Source organism: Rattus norvegicus, chromosome 3 (assembly GCF_021556685.1).
Source record: "Rattus norvegicus strain SHRSP/BbbUtx chromosome 3, alternate assembly SHRSP_T2T, whole genome shotgun sequence".
Taxonomy (NCBI): Eukaryota; Metazoa; Chordata; class Mammalia; order Rodentia; family Muridae; genus Rattus; species Rattus norvegicus.
The window spans coordinates 61,450,791-61,469,077 of NC_141536.1; the positions used below are offsets into that span (position 1 = coordinate 61,450,791).

Genomic DNA, 18,287 nt, shown 5'->3' on the forward strand with positions numbered 1-18,287 from the left:
GTGTTTGTGTCATGGTGTTTATCAAAGCAATAGAAAGCAAACTAGGACAGATGTCAGCCCGTCAAAGTCAACATAGCTAAAGAGATTCTGAAAGGCTGGAGAGATGGCTTGCTCTTCCAGAGGACCAGGTTTGATTCTCAGCACCCACATAGCAGCCCCCAACTGTCTTTAGGTCCAGTCCTAGGTAACCTGACATCCTTTTGTGGCTTCTGTGGGTACTGCACACACCTGGTTCACAGACAGACATGTAGACAAAACAAACCTATACATAAGTAAATTTAAGGTTAAAAAAAAAGAGGTCAACTGGAAACTTCTGTACCAGCTCAAAGAGAACTCACCTTGACCTGGGCTTTCCATCCTGCAAACACGTGGGCTAAATTCCAGAAAGATGGAGGACAGATGAATTAACTACCAACGCTGCTTACAGTTATCAATTGTGACGCCCAGTGACATGGCACAGCTCAGGGCTGTCAGCGAATGCCTTCTATTATATTGAATACCTTCTTGACATTTTTGAAAAGGTTGTAACATATGACTTGGTCACCTATGGTTTCTGATGAATGTTGTGGAGACATTCTATTACACATAAGGGTGACTTCATTCTTATCCTCCATGTTCCCTTACATGTAGGCGGCCTCAGGGACTCATATCATGATAGAGCTTGGTGCCCTTATAATTTATATTTTTTAGCCTCACTTGGGTTCTGAGTATCCTCTGCTGTGAGAAATCTTCCCGAGAGATGAACAAACATCTAACTCACTGTAGACATGACACTGGCAACAGAAACAGTGTAATGATTCACCCAAGTATAGTTGGTAAACAAATGAGCTTAGTTTGGGTTACTTACAGGAAATAGGCAACTTATGGAGGCTAAACACATACATATACTCTGTCTCTCCAGCCCCAGCAACCATTAATTGCATAAATATGGGGGTTCTCGTGACGCCCCTCCTAGCAGCTGTTAACTGGATATAAATCCTTGAGGAGAAACAGGGACATGGGAACCACCTCCCCATCCATACTAGAAAGCGAATAGACCCAAATCTGTGTAGGTCTCCATTGGTAACCACAGCCACTGATAGTTACAGAGGGAAATGGCCGTGTCACAGGCAGGGGCCAGTCTTCCACAACATCCTATACAATTGTTTTTCCTTGGCTCACTTGCAGCACTTACTGCAATGACTTTTAAATTTGTCCATTTATGTTTACTGAATAAAATTTTCTTCAACTTTTGATGGAAACAAAAATGATCTAATAAAGTCTTCAGCTTCCCAGAATGCTGTCCCTAAACTTTCTTTTGGGCACATGTCTTTGATCCCAGCACTTGGGAGGCAGAGGGAGGTGGATCTCTGTGAGTTTGAGGCCAGCCTGGTCTACAGGGTGAGTTCCAGGTCAGGTAGGTTACCTTGTGAGACCCAGCCTTAAATAGAAATAAAACAAACAAATAAAACTCCCTGTCTCTTTATTTAATTCTTCTCTTTTCTATACCTCAGTTTGGACCAGGTTTAGCTAAATTTTCCGTTTACAACCAAAAGCCTTGATAAATAGGTCTTTTTCTCTCCACTTAGGACCCTTGTTCTATCTCGTGAGTTGTGTTTCCACGACTCTCCACTCTTCTGACTTTCTTAGACTCCTCCCCCTGGGTGTATCTAACTCTGAAAAGGGTTTTAGTCTGACGCCCCAGCCTTTGTGTTTCCCCATGTTTAGCTTTCTCTACATAGAAAGTCACCCTTACCTGTGTCTTTGTATAGTGTATGGATAGGATCCATGTTGCCAGCAGAGATATCAGGAAAAGCATACTTTTGGTCCTGGATCTTATGTGTGCCGCAATTCCATTGTTGACTGGGTGGACGTGCTTCTAAGAAAGGTCGCCACCTGGTGGTGAGGTACAGCTTACTGCTGTAGCTTTGTGGACACACTAAGAGTTGAACACGTCAAGGTATGAGTTGGCTCTTGTGTTTCCTATTTCCAATAACCCAACAAAGCCCTTTAACACGTCAAGGTATGAGTTGGCTCTTGTGTTTCCTATTTCCAATAACCCAACAAAGCCCTTTAACCTTGCCTAAGCTAAAGTGAGATCTTTGGTAAAACCGACACAAAGAAAAATGGTATAGAAGGGTATTATTCTGTGTGTATGTACTTTATTTTTTGAATTAAAATCTAATCATTTCCCTGTTTCCCCTTCTTCAGCCCATTCACGTACATTTCTCTAGCTTTTTCATAAATTCATGGCCTCGTTTAAAAGAAAACTATATATTTATATTCATATGTGTAGATAAGTACAACCTGTTGAGGCCGTATGATGTTTCTTGTTTGTATATGATTTCAGGGCTGACCACTTGGTAATGGGTAACCAACGGAGGGGCTCTTCTCTGGAGGAAACTATTCCTCTCAGAATTCCTTAGTTGACTGTAGTTGTTTGTCTAAGGTTAAGGCCCAGAGAGAGGGACATCATCTTAATTAAATGTTAGAACCCTGCCTTGTCCCTCAACAAGGATTCATTGCTCATAGAAATTGATGTGGTCTTCATTGTTGCTAGCAAACCTAAAAATTTTCCCATCCTAACTTGAGGCAAATGAACACATTAAGAAACCATATCAGAGGAATCAGTCTGTTCTATTATAAGAATCCACAATTTAGATCTTGCTTTTGGGAGCTGATCACTTATGACAGGCAGCGTCTATTTTAAGCGCCATGGGTAACGAAACACACATTCTGGACATCAAAGATAACAAATACTGCATTTCTGATTCTATTGATTTAAAAAAAATGCCCAAAGAATTCATGAAGCAGATGCATACACAAGCTTAATAAAAGTCGAAGCCTACACGGTTTCCTTGTGACTTCTGATTTCACATCTTGATTTATAAAGTTCCTACATTAAATCTTCGTTCATTTCTGTCAGATGAGGTATAAAATAAGCCTAAGACTAGAATTCCTACTGAGAGGGCTTTTTCCTTCATGAAACAATCCTCCTAGTCACAGTGAATGAATATCATTTTATAATTCAAGAGAAAACTATGCTAAAGGGAACATCCCATCGTGTAGAAAAGAAATCCTGGAACAGTTCAGTTAATAATATAGTATTTACAATAATTCAAGAAAATGAAAGGAATAGCTTAATCTCCAGTACATGCTGGTAAAAAGGCTTTATGCTAACTGAGACGGCATTAGTTGTGAATGTCTGGTATGCGGGACTGAGATGCAGTCCAAAAGTATGAAACTCACAGGAACGATGGATGGGCGAGTCTGCCTTGATGCCCGATGGGAAGGAGTGATGCTTACATAGGGTCTGAGCCGAGCTGACGTCTAACTGTACCCCTGAGAGGCCACACAGAAGTTTGGAAAGTAAAACTTAAATACATCCAGGAGACAGAATGAAAATCCAATCACACAGCGCTCATAAATAATAAAAGCAATGGACAGAGCAGGACAGAACCTGCTCCAGAAAGAGAGAACCAATAGTTCCCCAAACAGAGTCTTCACCTGCTACTCTTGGCATTCCGTGCACTCGATGTAGTTGAAAAAGGATGCCGTAAGAGGCCACTCATCAAATAAGTAACAGCAAAGCAACAGTTTAAAACAGGAAAATGCCTGTCCTTTTTGTCTAGAGATATGCCAACCAAACCCAGATTCATTCCCCAGACTTCAGTGTTCAATACCTTGAACAAAAAAGCAATTTAAATCTAGATTTTACACGGAGATGCCCATTGCCCTTTCCCTACTTTTGGTTTCTGGGTTGATTCCAGGTAGACTTATTCTCATAAATTCTCAATCCAGGTCTCTCTCTAACTCTGTTCCCTTTATAAAATAATTCCAAGATAAGGTCTAACAGGAAATAAAGAACAAAGGGAATTAAGCGAATAACCTACTAATTAAGCTAGACACTCGTCTTCTGTCTCCTCCTTCGTATGGTGAACAGTTAGGCCCCTGTGAAGACAAATTCAACCAAGCTTACTCTGCTTGTTTCAGAGCTGTTGGTGTGAAAGCGCCAGTGGGCATCTTGCCCTGTGGCTAGACTAGTATATGCTTCCGGAGCTGATCATAGACGTTTAAGCTGTACCATCCATGTGGAAATAAGGTTCCTAATCATCTGTACCACAGAAGTTGTTCTGTTCAGTCCATCTTTGATCTCAAAGAAAACCAACTCTGTGCCCATCATCTCTGTCATTCCTCCATGTCTTCTTTCTTCTTTAAATGAGCATCAGTTTCATTTAAGTTTAGTTTTTGAGAAGTAATATAGGCTTAAGGAAAGAGCAGATGCCCTGGGGTCTTCAAGAAAAGCATGAAGGGCAGGGGAAATCTCAGCCATGGGCTACCCTTCGGAGAAAGATGGGGAGATTGTATCTTAGTTCCCATAAGGCTAGTATGCTGAAGCTGACCATCTTTATAGTAACAAGCTTGATTAAGCTCTTACTTAATACCCTGTTCCGTATGTACAAGGTACTAAAAAACAGTGACAGAATTTGCCACTCAGGAAATCATAGGCTCGGGATAGAGGCTTGGGCATTTTTACAAGTTTGCATAAAAGAAAATAGGATAAGATAAATCAAATGTAGCCACATAATGAAGTTAGTGAGATAAATGAATTTTGCTCATGGTAGCTTTTCTGGCAGGTGACAAAGGCAGACTCTGACTCTGGGTTAAAGTAAATATGCACCAGCCATTTCTGTACTGGGTACAGCCCCATTAAATGCCAGTAGGCAGAGGAAGTGAGGATGTGTATGGGCAAAGAAAAAAATATAAAGACACTGGTCCAGTACTGTCACTTTTCCATAACAGATGTTAGAGAACAATTTTTTGGCCCTTTTTTCTTTTATTAGATTTTTTAATTTACATTTTAAATGTTATATCCCTTTCCTGGTTTCCCCTCCAGAATCCCGCTATCCCATCCCCCGTCCCTGTTAGAGAACAATTCTAAAGGATAAGCCAAGGATTCAGTTTGGGTTTAAGGTTGATGCTTTCCCTTTTTTAGTATTTTTTGAATTTAAACCGTACGTTACATTTAGTGTATAGTTGTATTGTTATTGTTTCTTTTACACTCAATGAGACCTTATGTGAGGAAATTTTGGTTCTGTCATCCACTTACTACACTTCCTTACCGAGTCTTGGTTCTAAGACCCTCTCAGCTTCCTTATCCATGGCCAGGAGTGATAACACCATATAGAATTTAGGAAGAATGAACCAGATAACGTAGGTAAACCACTGATCATCGCCATCACACGCTGGGCCCACAGTTAGCGGTGCTCCTGTCGTTACTGAGTTGTTTGGTGTGTGTGCTGTTTGCTTTGATAGACTATGTGGATTTCATCACCTTACTTTCTGTCAGAATTTCATCATCATACACAAAATAAAACTATAATACAGACACAAACCCAGTCTTCAAGGGAAGGGGTCATAGTGTAGGAGTCAGAGAGACGAGGGGCATCAGAGGCAGGAGGGATGCCAAGTACTGAAGACTTTCTTCGGAGACGTGACCTCTGAGAGAAAAATGGATTCTCTGACAGCATGCAGATGCCTCATAAGAACACGTCAATTTTCTATTCTGTTGAAGGATGAGCAAATTGTGGCTTCTCATCACTGAATTCAATAGTGACAATAACAGTGACAGTTATCAGATGACAATGGCAGCCGTGAGTGGAGAGAGAGCCTTCGGAAGGAAAACAATTATAATTAGACCGCATGAAGGAAAATGAAGGAAGCGGGAAGGATGCAGAAAGTAGAGGGCATAGACAATACCGTTTCCTAGCAACTGTGAAACGCTTCTTTTCTGTTAGGAAATGGCCAATGGGAATAGCGAGAATAGGATTCAGCACTGAGCTCAGGAGGACTAAGCTGCATGACAATTACCAGCGAGGTTATAATTACATTCTCAGCACCATCGATCTGTGATGATGTTTTTGTGTCACATACTTTGGGGACTAGTTACATAAATATGCCAATGTGTTATAATTTTATTGAGTCAATCAGGCTGAGGATTAACCCCAATATAAAGAATTCAGATGGCGTGAATAAAGAAATCTTAGGTACCACCTCCACCCCGGAAAGTGCAGGACAGAGATTTAAACTCAAGGAGACAGTCTATGTAAACCAGATGTGAGTGGGCTAAATACATGACTTTCCTGAATAATATTTACATTCCTCCACAGGCATTCTAAGCAGGAAGGCACAGGGATAGAGGGATTTCAACACCTGCAAGGCAGATTCCTTTTTTCTTTTCTTCTTTTCTTTTCCTTTTTTAAGTAGAGAATGTTGGTAACAGCAAAGGTGAATTTACAGCCTACTCAATTCTTCTGCCCAAGGTCATCGTTCCCAGATGAAAATCTGCCCTCCTTTAGAAAACCCGGCCTGCTACAGCAGGTACCAAACAGCATATGCTATTTGTCAATCTGCATCGGTATGCCTGAAATTATTCAAATCAATCAATTAAAAACAAACCCACATAAATAATGCATCTTCCATCCGACGACTTTTCTCCTGTTTCCGGGCCTCCGTTCCTAATCAAGGCGGTTAATGTTCTTTAAAATGCAGATGTCTGTGTTTTCAGTCTTTAAAGACCTAGCTAGCTTGACAATAAAGACCGCTGTACCTGGTATGCATTCCAGGAGAGCTTTAGAAGGTAGGCAGCGGGCTGGGAAATTTCAGCATAAATGAAAGAGAAATCAAAAGGGAAAGGACCCCGATGTCTTCCTAGACTAGCGCTCTGGGATCTTTGAAAGCGCGGTATGAACGTGAAGCCATGTCTTCCCAACCCTCCTACAAACTGACCTGGAAGGGAGAGAGAGCCTTTAAAGCAATGTGGGGCCAAAACCAAGGTCTCCAGCTTTCTACATCCTCTAGTATTTTCTTCACCAGGTTATCACCACCTTAAATACATTCGGGAGAATTCCTCCATTTGTATCCAGAAGGGCGTCCGCCACACACCCTCTCCGGTTAGCAGGAGCATCTACCCAGTTCTAAGCAGATCTCCCGGCGCGCGCACCGAGTCTGTACATCTGGAAAACATTTCTGGCTCAAGCAGGGCTCCAACTGTGAGCTGCTGGCAGGGGCTCTGGCTACTCAGACTTTTGGTATTTATTGGGAGATCCTGCATAAACGGCACAAGGAGGCCTGCCCAGAGGGAGGCCTGGAAAACCCTCTGGAGCCTCACAGCTGGACTCCCTCTCTTCGCAGCAAGGCTGGCACCATGTTTGGGCAGTGAGCCTTAGATTCTGATGGAGACGAGAGGCTTAGGACCAACTCCGGTTACAGAAAGACTTCCAGATTCTTCTTCCAGTCTCCAGCTTCCGTGTTGATGCGAATTCATGAGTTGGTTATATCTGCAAAACTTTCACAGTGGATTTAGATCAATACCGCTCGGTCTTAGGTGTGGCATTTAAAAGCATTGTCCTTAGGAGGTGGCAGAAGCCATCTAAATTCTGGACTAGGCTGGGCCACATCTCAGACCTTTTCTCTAAGCAGATAATTTTATTATATAACAGCTATGGAAAGAGAATTAAAATTAGGTGGTTTTGAGCAGTTGACGATTTCTTTTTCTTTCTTTTTTTTTTTTTTTTTTATAGACCTTAAACTTTTCCTGATGTCCAAATTCTGTGATATAGCTAAGTTTAGTAAAGGTCTCCAACATTATCTACCAGACATCCTCGCTACTTCCTCCCACACTCCCCCTTACTTCTGTACCCAGCCAGGATGAACCCAGACCAGGTATGGTAGTCCAATCACTCAGACTAGAAAACTGTCACTGGGCTTGTCCTTGGACACTGGCTAGGAGCGGGCTGCCTCTCTCCTTCGGGTGCGAATTTGAAGCAGGTGGCCTTAGAGCAGCTGCAGCCATCTTGTGATGCCATTCTGGTGTCTCACAGGAAACAGACTTAAAGGATTGCCTCTTAAGAGTTTATGGCTTGCCTTTCCCGTTCCGGCCTGAGTGAAGCAGGCTCGTGGGCCAGTGATAACGCTGGGATTAAGAAGTTTTTAGAACCCGGGAGATCGCGGACCGCTGCTTCGCGGCTGTCATCATGCCACAAAATAAATATATTGAATTGCACCGCAAACGATATGGATATCGTTTGGACTACCATGAGAAAAAAAGAAAGAAGGTCGGGAGGCCCATGAACGTTCAAAGAAAGCAAAAAAAAAAAAAAAAAAAAAAAAAATGATCGGCCTGAAGGCTAAGCTCTACCATAAACAGCGCCATGCCGAGAAAATACAAATGAAAAAGACCATTAAGATGCATGAGAAGAGAAACACCAAGCAGAAGGATGAGAAGACTCCACAGGGAGCAGTCCCTGCCCACCTGCTGGACAGAGAGGGGCAGTCAAGAGCAAAAGTACTTTCCAACATGATTAAGCAGAAGCGGAAAGAAAAGGCGGGAAAATGGGAGGTCCCTCTACCCAAAGTTCGTGCCCAAGGAGAAACAGAAGTATTGAAAGTTATTCGAACAGGAAAAAAAAAAAAAAGGCATGGAAGAGAATGGTTACAAAAGTCTGCTTTGTTGGTGATGGTTTTACAAGAAAACCACCTAAATATGAAAGGTTCATTAGGCCAATGGGTCTATGTTTCAAAAAAGCCCATATTACATACCCTGAGCTGAAAGCTACCTTTTGCCTGCCTATACTCGGTGTGAAAAAGAATCCCTCCTCCCCATTATATACAACCCTGGGTGTGATCACCAAAGGGACAGTCATTGAAGTGAATGTAAGCGAGCTGGGCCTTGTGACACAAGGAGGCAAGGTCATTTGGGGAAAGTATGCTCAAGTTACCAACAATCCTGAAAATGATGGGTGCATAAATGCAGTCTTGCTGGTTTGACAGTGACGTCATACAAGTCATTCCACTCACTATGGAAGGCTACAGTGTCAGGAAAACACCATCGCTGTGATCTTTCTGAACTACCAATCAGCCTTACTCCATGTGCAGTCATCAAGAAGTATTTATTAAATTGTATAGGAAAATAAAACACTGCCCAATTTAAAAAAAAAAAAAGTTTATGGCTTGAGAGACTTGTTCCTTCCCCACTCGTCAGGATCTTAGCATTTTGAGCCCCAAATCTTGGCTGTGGTTTTATCTAGTGTGGGCTGCTTTTTGCTATTTGCACCCACAGGTGTTTCGGTGGGTATGAAGTGAAGTGCAAGCTGAATAGCCACAAACGTCCCATAGTTCATTAAGGCCACCATTTAGGCTCTCCTTCCAGGACACTGTGGCAAGCCGAGCGAGTATCTAAGTGCTCTGGGAAGCTCCAAGCAGAGGCTCCTTTGCCAAGAACCACCCTTGGCTTCCGAAAGGATTCCGAGGAAGGGCTGTTTGAAATTGACAAAATAGATGACTTGAAGTAAAATCATGGGTCCAAGCTGACAGCCTATGTTCTGCTGGAGACAGCTTTCTCTTGTTACTCTAAAACCTCTCAGGATTTCTTGCAGATCAAAAGCTCAGTCTTTTATTTACATTTCAGTTCAGTCACTGCCCTAGGTTTCCATTAGATTATCTCAGGAATCAGCATCCCGTGACTCCAGCCCCTAGATCCTTAGAGACAATAAGCAAGGCACAGACAAAGAGATGGCTGCCCTGAAATGATCCTTCCTACTGTGCCTGAACCTCGACCTCAACTCCTCTTGTCCCAGGCTGACCTTGAACTCAGGAATCTACCTTTGTAAGCATAGCTGGGTGGGATCTTGGCCTGCAATCACCACTCCCTAAATCTCTTAGGATCTTTCTGACAAGCTGAGCCCATGGTGCAGCTGCCTCTGCTCCTTTAGATTGTGAAGCGCCTTATACGATTCATACTGCATACCTTATATTTTGCAGAGTTGAGAAATTATCTGATTTTTGAACTCATGTTTTCAGCATTCTTTCCCACAGTCTTAAAGGCTGTCCTGAAGGTTACAACATTCTACTATTTTTCTACAACATAGACACATCCTTGCCTCCCAGACTCATGCCATTCCTGATTATCATGGAGTCATTAACCTTGGCAGAGAGGACATTCCTAGAAGGAGGGATGTGAAGTGAGTTAGAGCTAGATCGATTTATCTGTCTGTCTGTCTGTCTGTCTGTCTGTCTATCTATCTATCTATCTATCTATCTATCTATCATCTATGCACACACAAACAAACCTTATGCCCACAGCAAACATGGAGACTCGTGGAGGCCCACACCCCCTGCTGGCCCTGCTCCAGGGGTGAGAACCATTTTGCACCATCCCTTACACATGGCCGAGTAGGTCAGCACTCCATTTTGTAACTTTTATGCTCCGGCCAACCTCACATAGATCTCACATGGATCTGAGTCTTCTCTTTCTTCCTATGTTTAGTTCCAGCATAACAACTCAGTCACTTCTGGAACAACTCCATACAACTCCAACCAGAATCTCCCAATAGACAGCCCTCTCTACAGCCACAGGAGAGAGCCCCAGAAGCAGAGCTTCTACTCTTCATTATTTTAACACTCACCTCCCATGGCCCCACATTCCCCAAACACCAAGCCAGTTTGGGACCTTTTCTTGCCTAACTGTGAATCCATTAAAATATTTTTCCAAAGAAATGGGTGTTTTTGTTTTTCTGAAAACGTTGTGATCATTTCCATTATAGAAGTCATTTCGGTTTCCTGTGCATCATCACAGGAATGAATATAAGCCAGAGATGTGAGGCTGTAAATTTTTTCTAGTGCTTTGCTCACTTTAAATAGTGATCAATAGAACTTAGGGAAGTTAACAAAGTACAAGCTCATTGTGTGGGCAAACATACAGTACACAGTGACCTGAGTTCTCAGGAGTTTACAAAGTATTGCCTGACACTCAGATAGAAAAGTAGCAAAACACATTTTTTATTTCGTTGAAGTCTTGTTGCATGTATAATTTAGCAGATGCAATTCATCTCATAATTTTTTATTATTTTTTCATTAAGAAAGACTTCGGTTAAATCTCCCTAACTTATCAAAAATGCCTTTATCTAATTTATTTTCGTACTTCATTGGTGAAGGTTTAGGTGAGGAAGCGTCATTGGGGAGGGCATCTGAGTCTGGAGAGTGGTATTATGATCAATATTAGGCTTTAATTAAGTCACATTGACATTCATAATAGGTCTCAATCTGGCTAATAAGAATGAATTTTTTTCTTTTGGATAAAGAGCAATGCAAATTACAGACAGTGATCAACTGTCTAGCACTTAGTTTCAGCTGCAATGGGTCATATTCTATGGGGAAATTATAGAACTCATTATGAAGAATGATGATGCTTTGAGAAGAAAACAGATTTACAACCGAAGGTAATTATAACAGTCTCTGCTAGGTTTAAAAATTTTAGTATCTGAGGCTTTTCAAGGGTGGGCTTGATTTCTACATTGTAAGGTGCTCTTCAAGAGCCCCCACAAGTAAGCACCCAAAAATATGTCACGGAGGAATGCACAGCACCAAGGGATGGGCTCAGCCTGCTTCTCTGCACAGTAAAGTTCATTTAAATGGGCACAGTTCTGAATTCCTAGCTGAAAGGAAGGCAGCTCTCTTTCCCAACAGCATTTAGCTTACTCTAGATAGTACGGAGAAAAGACATCATAGTGTGTCCTGAAGGCTCTGGCCTCACATCTCCCCCTGCTCACACCTCAGATATGCACTGGCTCTGTGGCGATGTGTTTTCTTACGTCCCACTCTCTGCTTGCACTGCCCCCTACAGGCACACTAATTCTTCTTGCTTTTCTAATGCACAAAACTCCGTCTTAGTCATCCTGCGATTAGAAAGTTTGGGTTTTTTTTGCTTTGTTTTGCTTTGGGTTTTTTTTTTCCCCTAAAAGATCTGGAGGAAATGTTACGTTCTTAGCTTACTCAAGAGTCTTTGCCTAATGACGGGCTCTAAGCTGTTTGTTTTCCTCGTTCACAACCACATTATCTTCTGTCTTTTTCTGGAACTTTGAAATAATCTGTTTGGCTGTTCTGTGTCCTCTTTCACATTTTATAATTTCCTTCTTCTAGTGTATGGTCAGGTTTATCTTTCCACAGCCCCTTGCATCCAGACCAGTGGTTCTCAACCTTCCTAACTCTACAACCCTTTAACACAGTTCCTCATGTTGTGGTGACCCCGACCGTAAAATTAACTTTGTTGCTACTTCATAACTGTAATTTTGCTACGGTTATGAGTTGTAATGTAAACACCCGTGTCTTCTGCTGCTCTCAGGTGGAATTGTTGTTCAGTCCCAAAGAGTCACCCCCATAGGCTGAGAACCACCATTCTAGAAGGAGCTCAGAAATATGTGCTGCTTGAATGAGAAGAAAAAAATGACCGAAGCCGTGGAGTTTAAAATGGAAAAAAAAAATCATGAACAGTGCATATTTGAAAAGAAGGGACATCCGGACAACAATGGCATGACAAGGAAGTCTTGGTTTTACACTGTCAATTGCCCTGTGAGGTTTCAAGTGTGGGATGGATATCCACCCCAGCACGTGGATTCCTTTCTCCTCTCAGTTCTACACCAGAGCTCAGAGGGAAACCAGTCAACTGTAAATCCAATTGAAGAAAATGGTGGAGAACCAAAGGACACAGAGATAGGGGACCTTGTATTTTACACACTTTGGAGAATTCTACTCGCTTTCCATTTAATAGGTCCTTGTACCTATTAAATGGGAAAATACTGGAGAATTCTTTAGGGTGGTGACGCCACATCTCAAAGTACTCAAGTCATTTGGCTGAAACAGCCTATTGATGTTTTAGACAGGAACAAAGGTATGCTTTCTCCCTTTCACTTCGAGTGTGTGCGTGTGAGTGTGTGTGTGTGTGAGTGTGTGTGAGTGTGTGTGAGTGTGTGTGAGTGTGTGTGAGTGTGTGTGTGTGTGTGTGTGTGTGTTTTGTGTCCTGAAGTCAATAAAAACGTTAGGATGTGAAATCCTGCTCGCTCACACTAGTGAGCTGTTTCTCCATTGCACACACACAGCAGACACCAATAGATGGGGACAGATCGCAGAAGGCTCAGCAAATACAGCGGGGAGGATCTCACCTGTGTATATGTGACTCACTAAAGCTACCAAAGTAAAGGGCAACGGAAACGAGGACACAGTGACTCAGCAAACGGCTTCCCCGCCTCCAATGACTCGTTCATGCAGTCATTTACTGCACGTCCGTTCCTCAAAACCACTTTCTGGGTGTTGGAAATACCGTTTCTAGCACAAGTGACGCTATCAGAGAAGAAGGAAGTTGGATTCAAATCCAGCAGTGTAGTTGCCGAAACCATATGCAGATACTCTTCTCCAAATGTAGAGACTTGTCAGCCCTATTCCCAAATGGAGAAGAGCGCTGCCAAAGCTCCTGAAGCTCACTCTAACTCAGTACTTCCAAACGATCCCTCCTCAGACAGCAGAGTTAGCTTCTCGAACCGTCACCCTGGTGTTGATACTGCCCTCTGCCGACCACTCTTGGAGGAGCAAGAGCCTAAGCAGGGTCGGCCTGATACCCGTTCAGTGTTATAGTTGCTGACACACTGCCCTCTGGTGGCTCCTAGAATAATTGCCCTCTGTCTTAGCTCCTGGATTAACAAATTAAAAGTCCGCAACCGCTGTCTAACCATCCCAGGTAAACGCTTTTCAAAACCATTACTCTCCCAACACTCTCACATTGCTTCTGCGCATGTACACTGGTATAGATTACCATCACAACTGTCTTCTCCAAACCTGTCCTATTGACCAACTTTCTTTTCGTTAGCTAGACTTGTTTTTGAAGGGCTTTCAAATGGGAAACCCAAAGCTACAAAGCAACTGTAAAATTAAATTAAAGGAAGACACACCAGTACGGGGGAAGTTCAGACAGCTGCCCTTCAGAGCTGCCATCCTAAGACTCACTCTGTAATTGTTACAGGGAGATTAGCTGGTGTTAGAGAGTGTTAAAGACTTGGCAGTAAACTGGCTTTTGCTTGGATGGTATCGGGAGGATTGGGAAGTGCTGAGCGGAGATTAACGCTATGCACTTCACTGCTACTTAATGCAGTGGGTATGCAGGGCTTAAGCAATCTCTTGAGGGACCTACTGCAGGTGGCAGAGCACTTAGATTTTCCTCTGCCTGTGCCGCCTGTACATGAGAAATGATTTTTTTTAGGGATCTAAGCCAATTAGTGCCAAAAGAGGATGGTCCAAGGCGGCCAGCGAACATTCAGCATCGTGAACTCTGAAATCAGGCAGCCCCGGCTTATTTCTGGGCAAATTCATGACCAAGTTCCCAGCCGTGTCTAGAATTCCCACTTCCAGTAAGCTTAGCCTTACTCACACCGTCAGACATAGTAATTGAGATTGAAGGCCCAAAGGTTTGAGGCGGGAGCGGATCGATTCTGCTTCCCTTTAAATGATTAATAAAGTCAGCTCTGAAATTCCAGCTTCCAGTGACTGTCTCGGGTTGGGTAGTCTTGAGGCCCGGGTGGGCCAATGAAATATGAGAAATCTTAGATACTGGTGTGGCAAAATGAGCAGAGGGCAGTGGCCTTTCCCTCACAGGTATGTGTGTGAGCGTCGGGACTGTAGCCACCTTACATGGGAGAGATGGAAGGGACAAAGCAGGACGCAGAGGTGACAGAGCCGAGAGAAGGAATCCAGACTCTCAACCTCACTGTTCTTTTGATGAGGCGAGCATCTCTCAAGCTGTCCCCACAGTGAGCAAAGAGATCTCCTCCCTCTTATCCCGGTGGTGCAAGTCTGGGACCCATTGCATGCTAGCTGACACAACATAGCATAAAGCAATTATGAACTGTGAGGTTTTTTTGTTTGTTTGTTTGTTTGTTTGTTTTTAAATCTAACTGGAGAACCACAGCGAACATAGAAAGATTAAATACCATATTGGTGTGCTGACTCAGATAATAATCGTATAGTCCTGGTATGTGGGAGGCTGAAACAGGGAGCCAAAAGTGTGAGGTCGGCCTGGGTTACATAGTGAAACCTGTCTATAAGTGAACGCATGGATAATTAAATTTTAGCGCATTTCAATAGATGTAAGGGACAGCAAAGTCATGTTTTGACACTCAGTGAGAGCCTACTGTGAGTCAGGCATCATCCTCACTTGTGTTGTGCCTAAGGTAACTTAGAGCTAAGGGCTGCTTTCTCTTTTGCTTTTATTTTTTATATTTTCCTGCACGTAGGTCTGTGCACCATGTGCATGCAATGCCCACGGAGACCAGAAGAGGGAGGCAGATATAATCAGAACTGGAGTTACAGACAGTTGTGAGCGGCCATGTGTGGCTGGGAATTGAACCTGGATCCTCTGGAAGAGCAGCCAGTGCCCTTAACTGCGGAGCCATCTCTCCAGCTCCAGAGCTGAGGAAACATAAGGCTTAGGTAGCTTGGTACCTGCTCAGTTTTACAATGAGTGGGGGTGAGTACGACTCGTTTTCCACAGTGGCCAAGAATTAGAAAGATACTGTAGAAACCGTTGACTACTATCTTGTCTCCCTCCCTTCCTCCCTTCCTCCCTTCCTCCCTTCCTCCCTTCCTCCCTTCCTCCCTTCCTCCCTTCCTCCCTTCCTCCCTTCCTCCCTTCCTTCCTTCCCTCCTTCCTCCCTTCCTCCCTTCCTCCCTTCTTCCCTTCCTTCCTTCCTTCCTCCCTCCCTCCCTCCCTTCCTCCCTTCCTCCCTTCCTCCCTTCCTCCCTTCCTTCCCTCCCTCCCCCCTCCCTCCCTCCCTCCCTCCCTTCCTTCCTTCCTTCCTTCCCCTCTCATTCTCCTCCCATTGTCTTTCTTTCCCCTAACTCCCTGGTAAGTTTTTGCTCCGTACCCTGAGATGGCCATGAACTAGCACTTACCAGATGATGGCCAGGATTACTGTGCCGGGCTGTGGAAAGTGTTAGGAGTGGCTTTGTATTCTAACAGACCAGGCCTCTGCTCTCACTATAGTGGAATAATCTTAGAGAAATTATCTAATTTCCCTGACACTCTCGTTTCTTATTTGAAATGTGGGATAATTATATCTTTTCCCCACTATGATTCTCATCAGAATATATAAGATGACACTTTTATAATCAGACTGTATTCTTTGAACTGCAGCTAGCATGGTCATCAGAAGTCCAAGCTCAGTTTGAGGACACTTTCTTAATGTCATAGTAACACTTTATTTCATAGGAAGCCTCTTTGTGTTTAGGTATGACCAATACCTCCTTTTCTAACCATGTTTATATTTAATTCTTGTTGATTCTGCAGAAGCTGCCGCCACCAGACATTTTAAAGTGTTTGTCTTATCAGGGTATCCAGCACATGCTGTTACACTCTACTCTTTTACTTTAAAAAGTTGACTTTCATTCAATGACCTTTGAGAAACATCAAATGTAAAGTTCAAATCCATCCAGACTTCAGTTTGAGCAGCAAATATTTAAAGATCAATAGTCGAAGCACGGCTTCGAGAAGCTCAGAATGTCTCTCCTTTCGTCTCTGTTCTTTTGCATTAAGGCATCAGAACTATTTCAGGGGCCGTCTTCCTGCCGATACCTAACCAGGCTTCCATGCCTTCCTCTCTCACACAAGAAACCGGATCCTCCCCAAACTGTGAATGGGCTCTATGTGGACGTCTAGGCTGCTTTTCTGAGCCTTCTGAATTTGCTCCCTGTTGCAAGCAGCCTTTAGTCCTAGGGTTAATGAGTCTATTTGCTTACCTGGTTGGTGCTATGGCCTACAGACTTCTGCTCCCTTCAATGAGTCAGCAGCTGAGACGTCAGCTATTCTAGAGAGAAAGTTAGCACAGAGCCCAGGGCTGTTTACAGGGAAGGCAGAGATACAACCTCTGCCTGCAGGGACAGTCAAGACACTGCAGCATAACAATGAATGAAAATTTAAAAAGGCAGCATGACAGGAGAAGCCACGCGGTGGTACTGAGAAGGAAACCCTGGAGGATGGGAAGCAGGTAGAGGAAAGGACAGACATCTGAGGTACACACCTGGCAGGTTCTGAGAGGCCATGTACAAATTCCATGACCAAAGTGGCCTCGATCCCACCGTCACCTGAAGGGGGATGGCAGAGACCACACTCTTCTGCTCTGCCACTTAGCCTGTCTTTGCTTTTCCACATTTGGGAGCTTATAAATAAAGAGTGTGCATGTAAACTTGAAAATGTCAGAGAAACAGAACCAAGTCACTGTGGGTGAACAAGAATGGCCACCCCAGGCTCACACATTTGAGTGCTTAGTCACTAGGGAGCGGCACTCTGTGAGAATAATTATTTATTAGAGGAAATTAGGCTCTGAGGGTTGGGCTTTGAGGTTTCCAAAGGCCCAGTGTCTCTGGCCCTCTCTGCCTGAGGATCAGGGAGTTGCTCTTAGCTACTTCTCTAGTACCACACCTGCCTGCCACCACGATCCCTGCCACGATGATAATGGACTAAGCTTCCGAAACTGTAAGCAAGCCTGCAATTAGACGCTTTCTTTTTATAAGCGTTGTCTTGGTAATGATAACTCTTCACAGCCTTAGAACCGTTACTAAGCCATCATTTTTTTCTTATGCCCCCGATGGCCCATCAGTGGGCCTGGTGTGTTCTGTGAGTCTTCCACACTGAGTTTTCTCAAAAGTGTACCTCAGCCTTAAAACTCAGACAGTACTTCCTGAAACCAAGAAGTCAGAGTCACAGCCTTCATTTGCTGTGTCTTTATTATTCCAGCTCTGTTCAAATCCCAGTGCGTTGTTCTAGGAAAACAGATAAAGAATACATTTTCCCATATTCTTGTTTAGAAATCATAGCCTTGAGTTCTCTCCAATTCATTCCTCCTTCTCTTCCTTCCCCCCTCCATCCCTCCTTCCTTCCATCTCCCTTCCTCTTCTTCTTGCCTGTGTGCATGAATGCATCAGTTTCTTCTTGTTTTTTCTTTCCTTTGTTCCTAATTATTTTTTTAAAAAATTCCCCTTTTGTTGTTGTTGTTGTTGTTGCTGTTGTTGCTGTTGTTGTTGTTGTTCTACAACACTTTGAAGGAACATAAAATATTGAAAAAAATATTGCAAGGGACTATTCTCAAGGAAAACCCAGAGACTAACACATCTCACACACAGCTGGACTCTTTCAAGAGAGATGCCATATACTTGCCCATGGTTTCAGGGAAGCTAAGTCAGGCTGTGTTTGCTACATAATTTGTAAGTTGGCAGTGTAAACTACAGTGTACATGGAGGTTTGTTCCAAAGGCTCATTGTTTAGAAGAATAATGGTGAGTTTTGACCAGGAGAAATTTCCTCTTAGGTTCAGTCAAGTGGTGAAAACCATCCCCGCAGTGTCTAAAGGTACAGCCCCACAGTGGGTTCCTAGGGGTGGTACATTTGGCCTTTCAGTGCCTGCTGGCAGTTATATGTGAGGATGCATT

The 18,287-nt window shown here is 43.4% G+C and overlaps 1 pseudogene; it reads left to right on the forward strand.

Annotated features, from left to right (window-relative positions):
• Positions 1–7,902: 7,902 nt before the first annotated feature.
• On the forward strand, positions 7,903–8,819 carry Nsa2-ps20 (NSA2 ribosome biogenesis factor, pseudogene 20; annotated as a pseudogene).
• Positions 8,820–18,287: the final 9,468 nt, after the last annotated feature.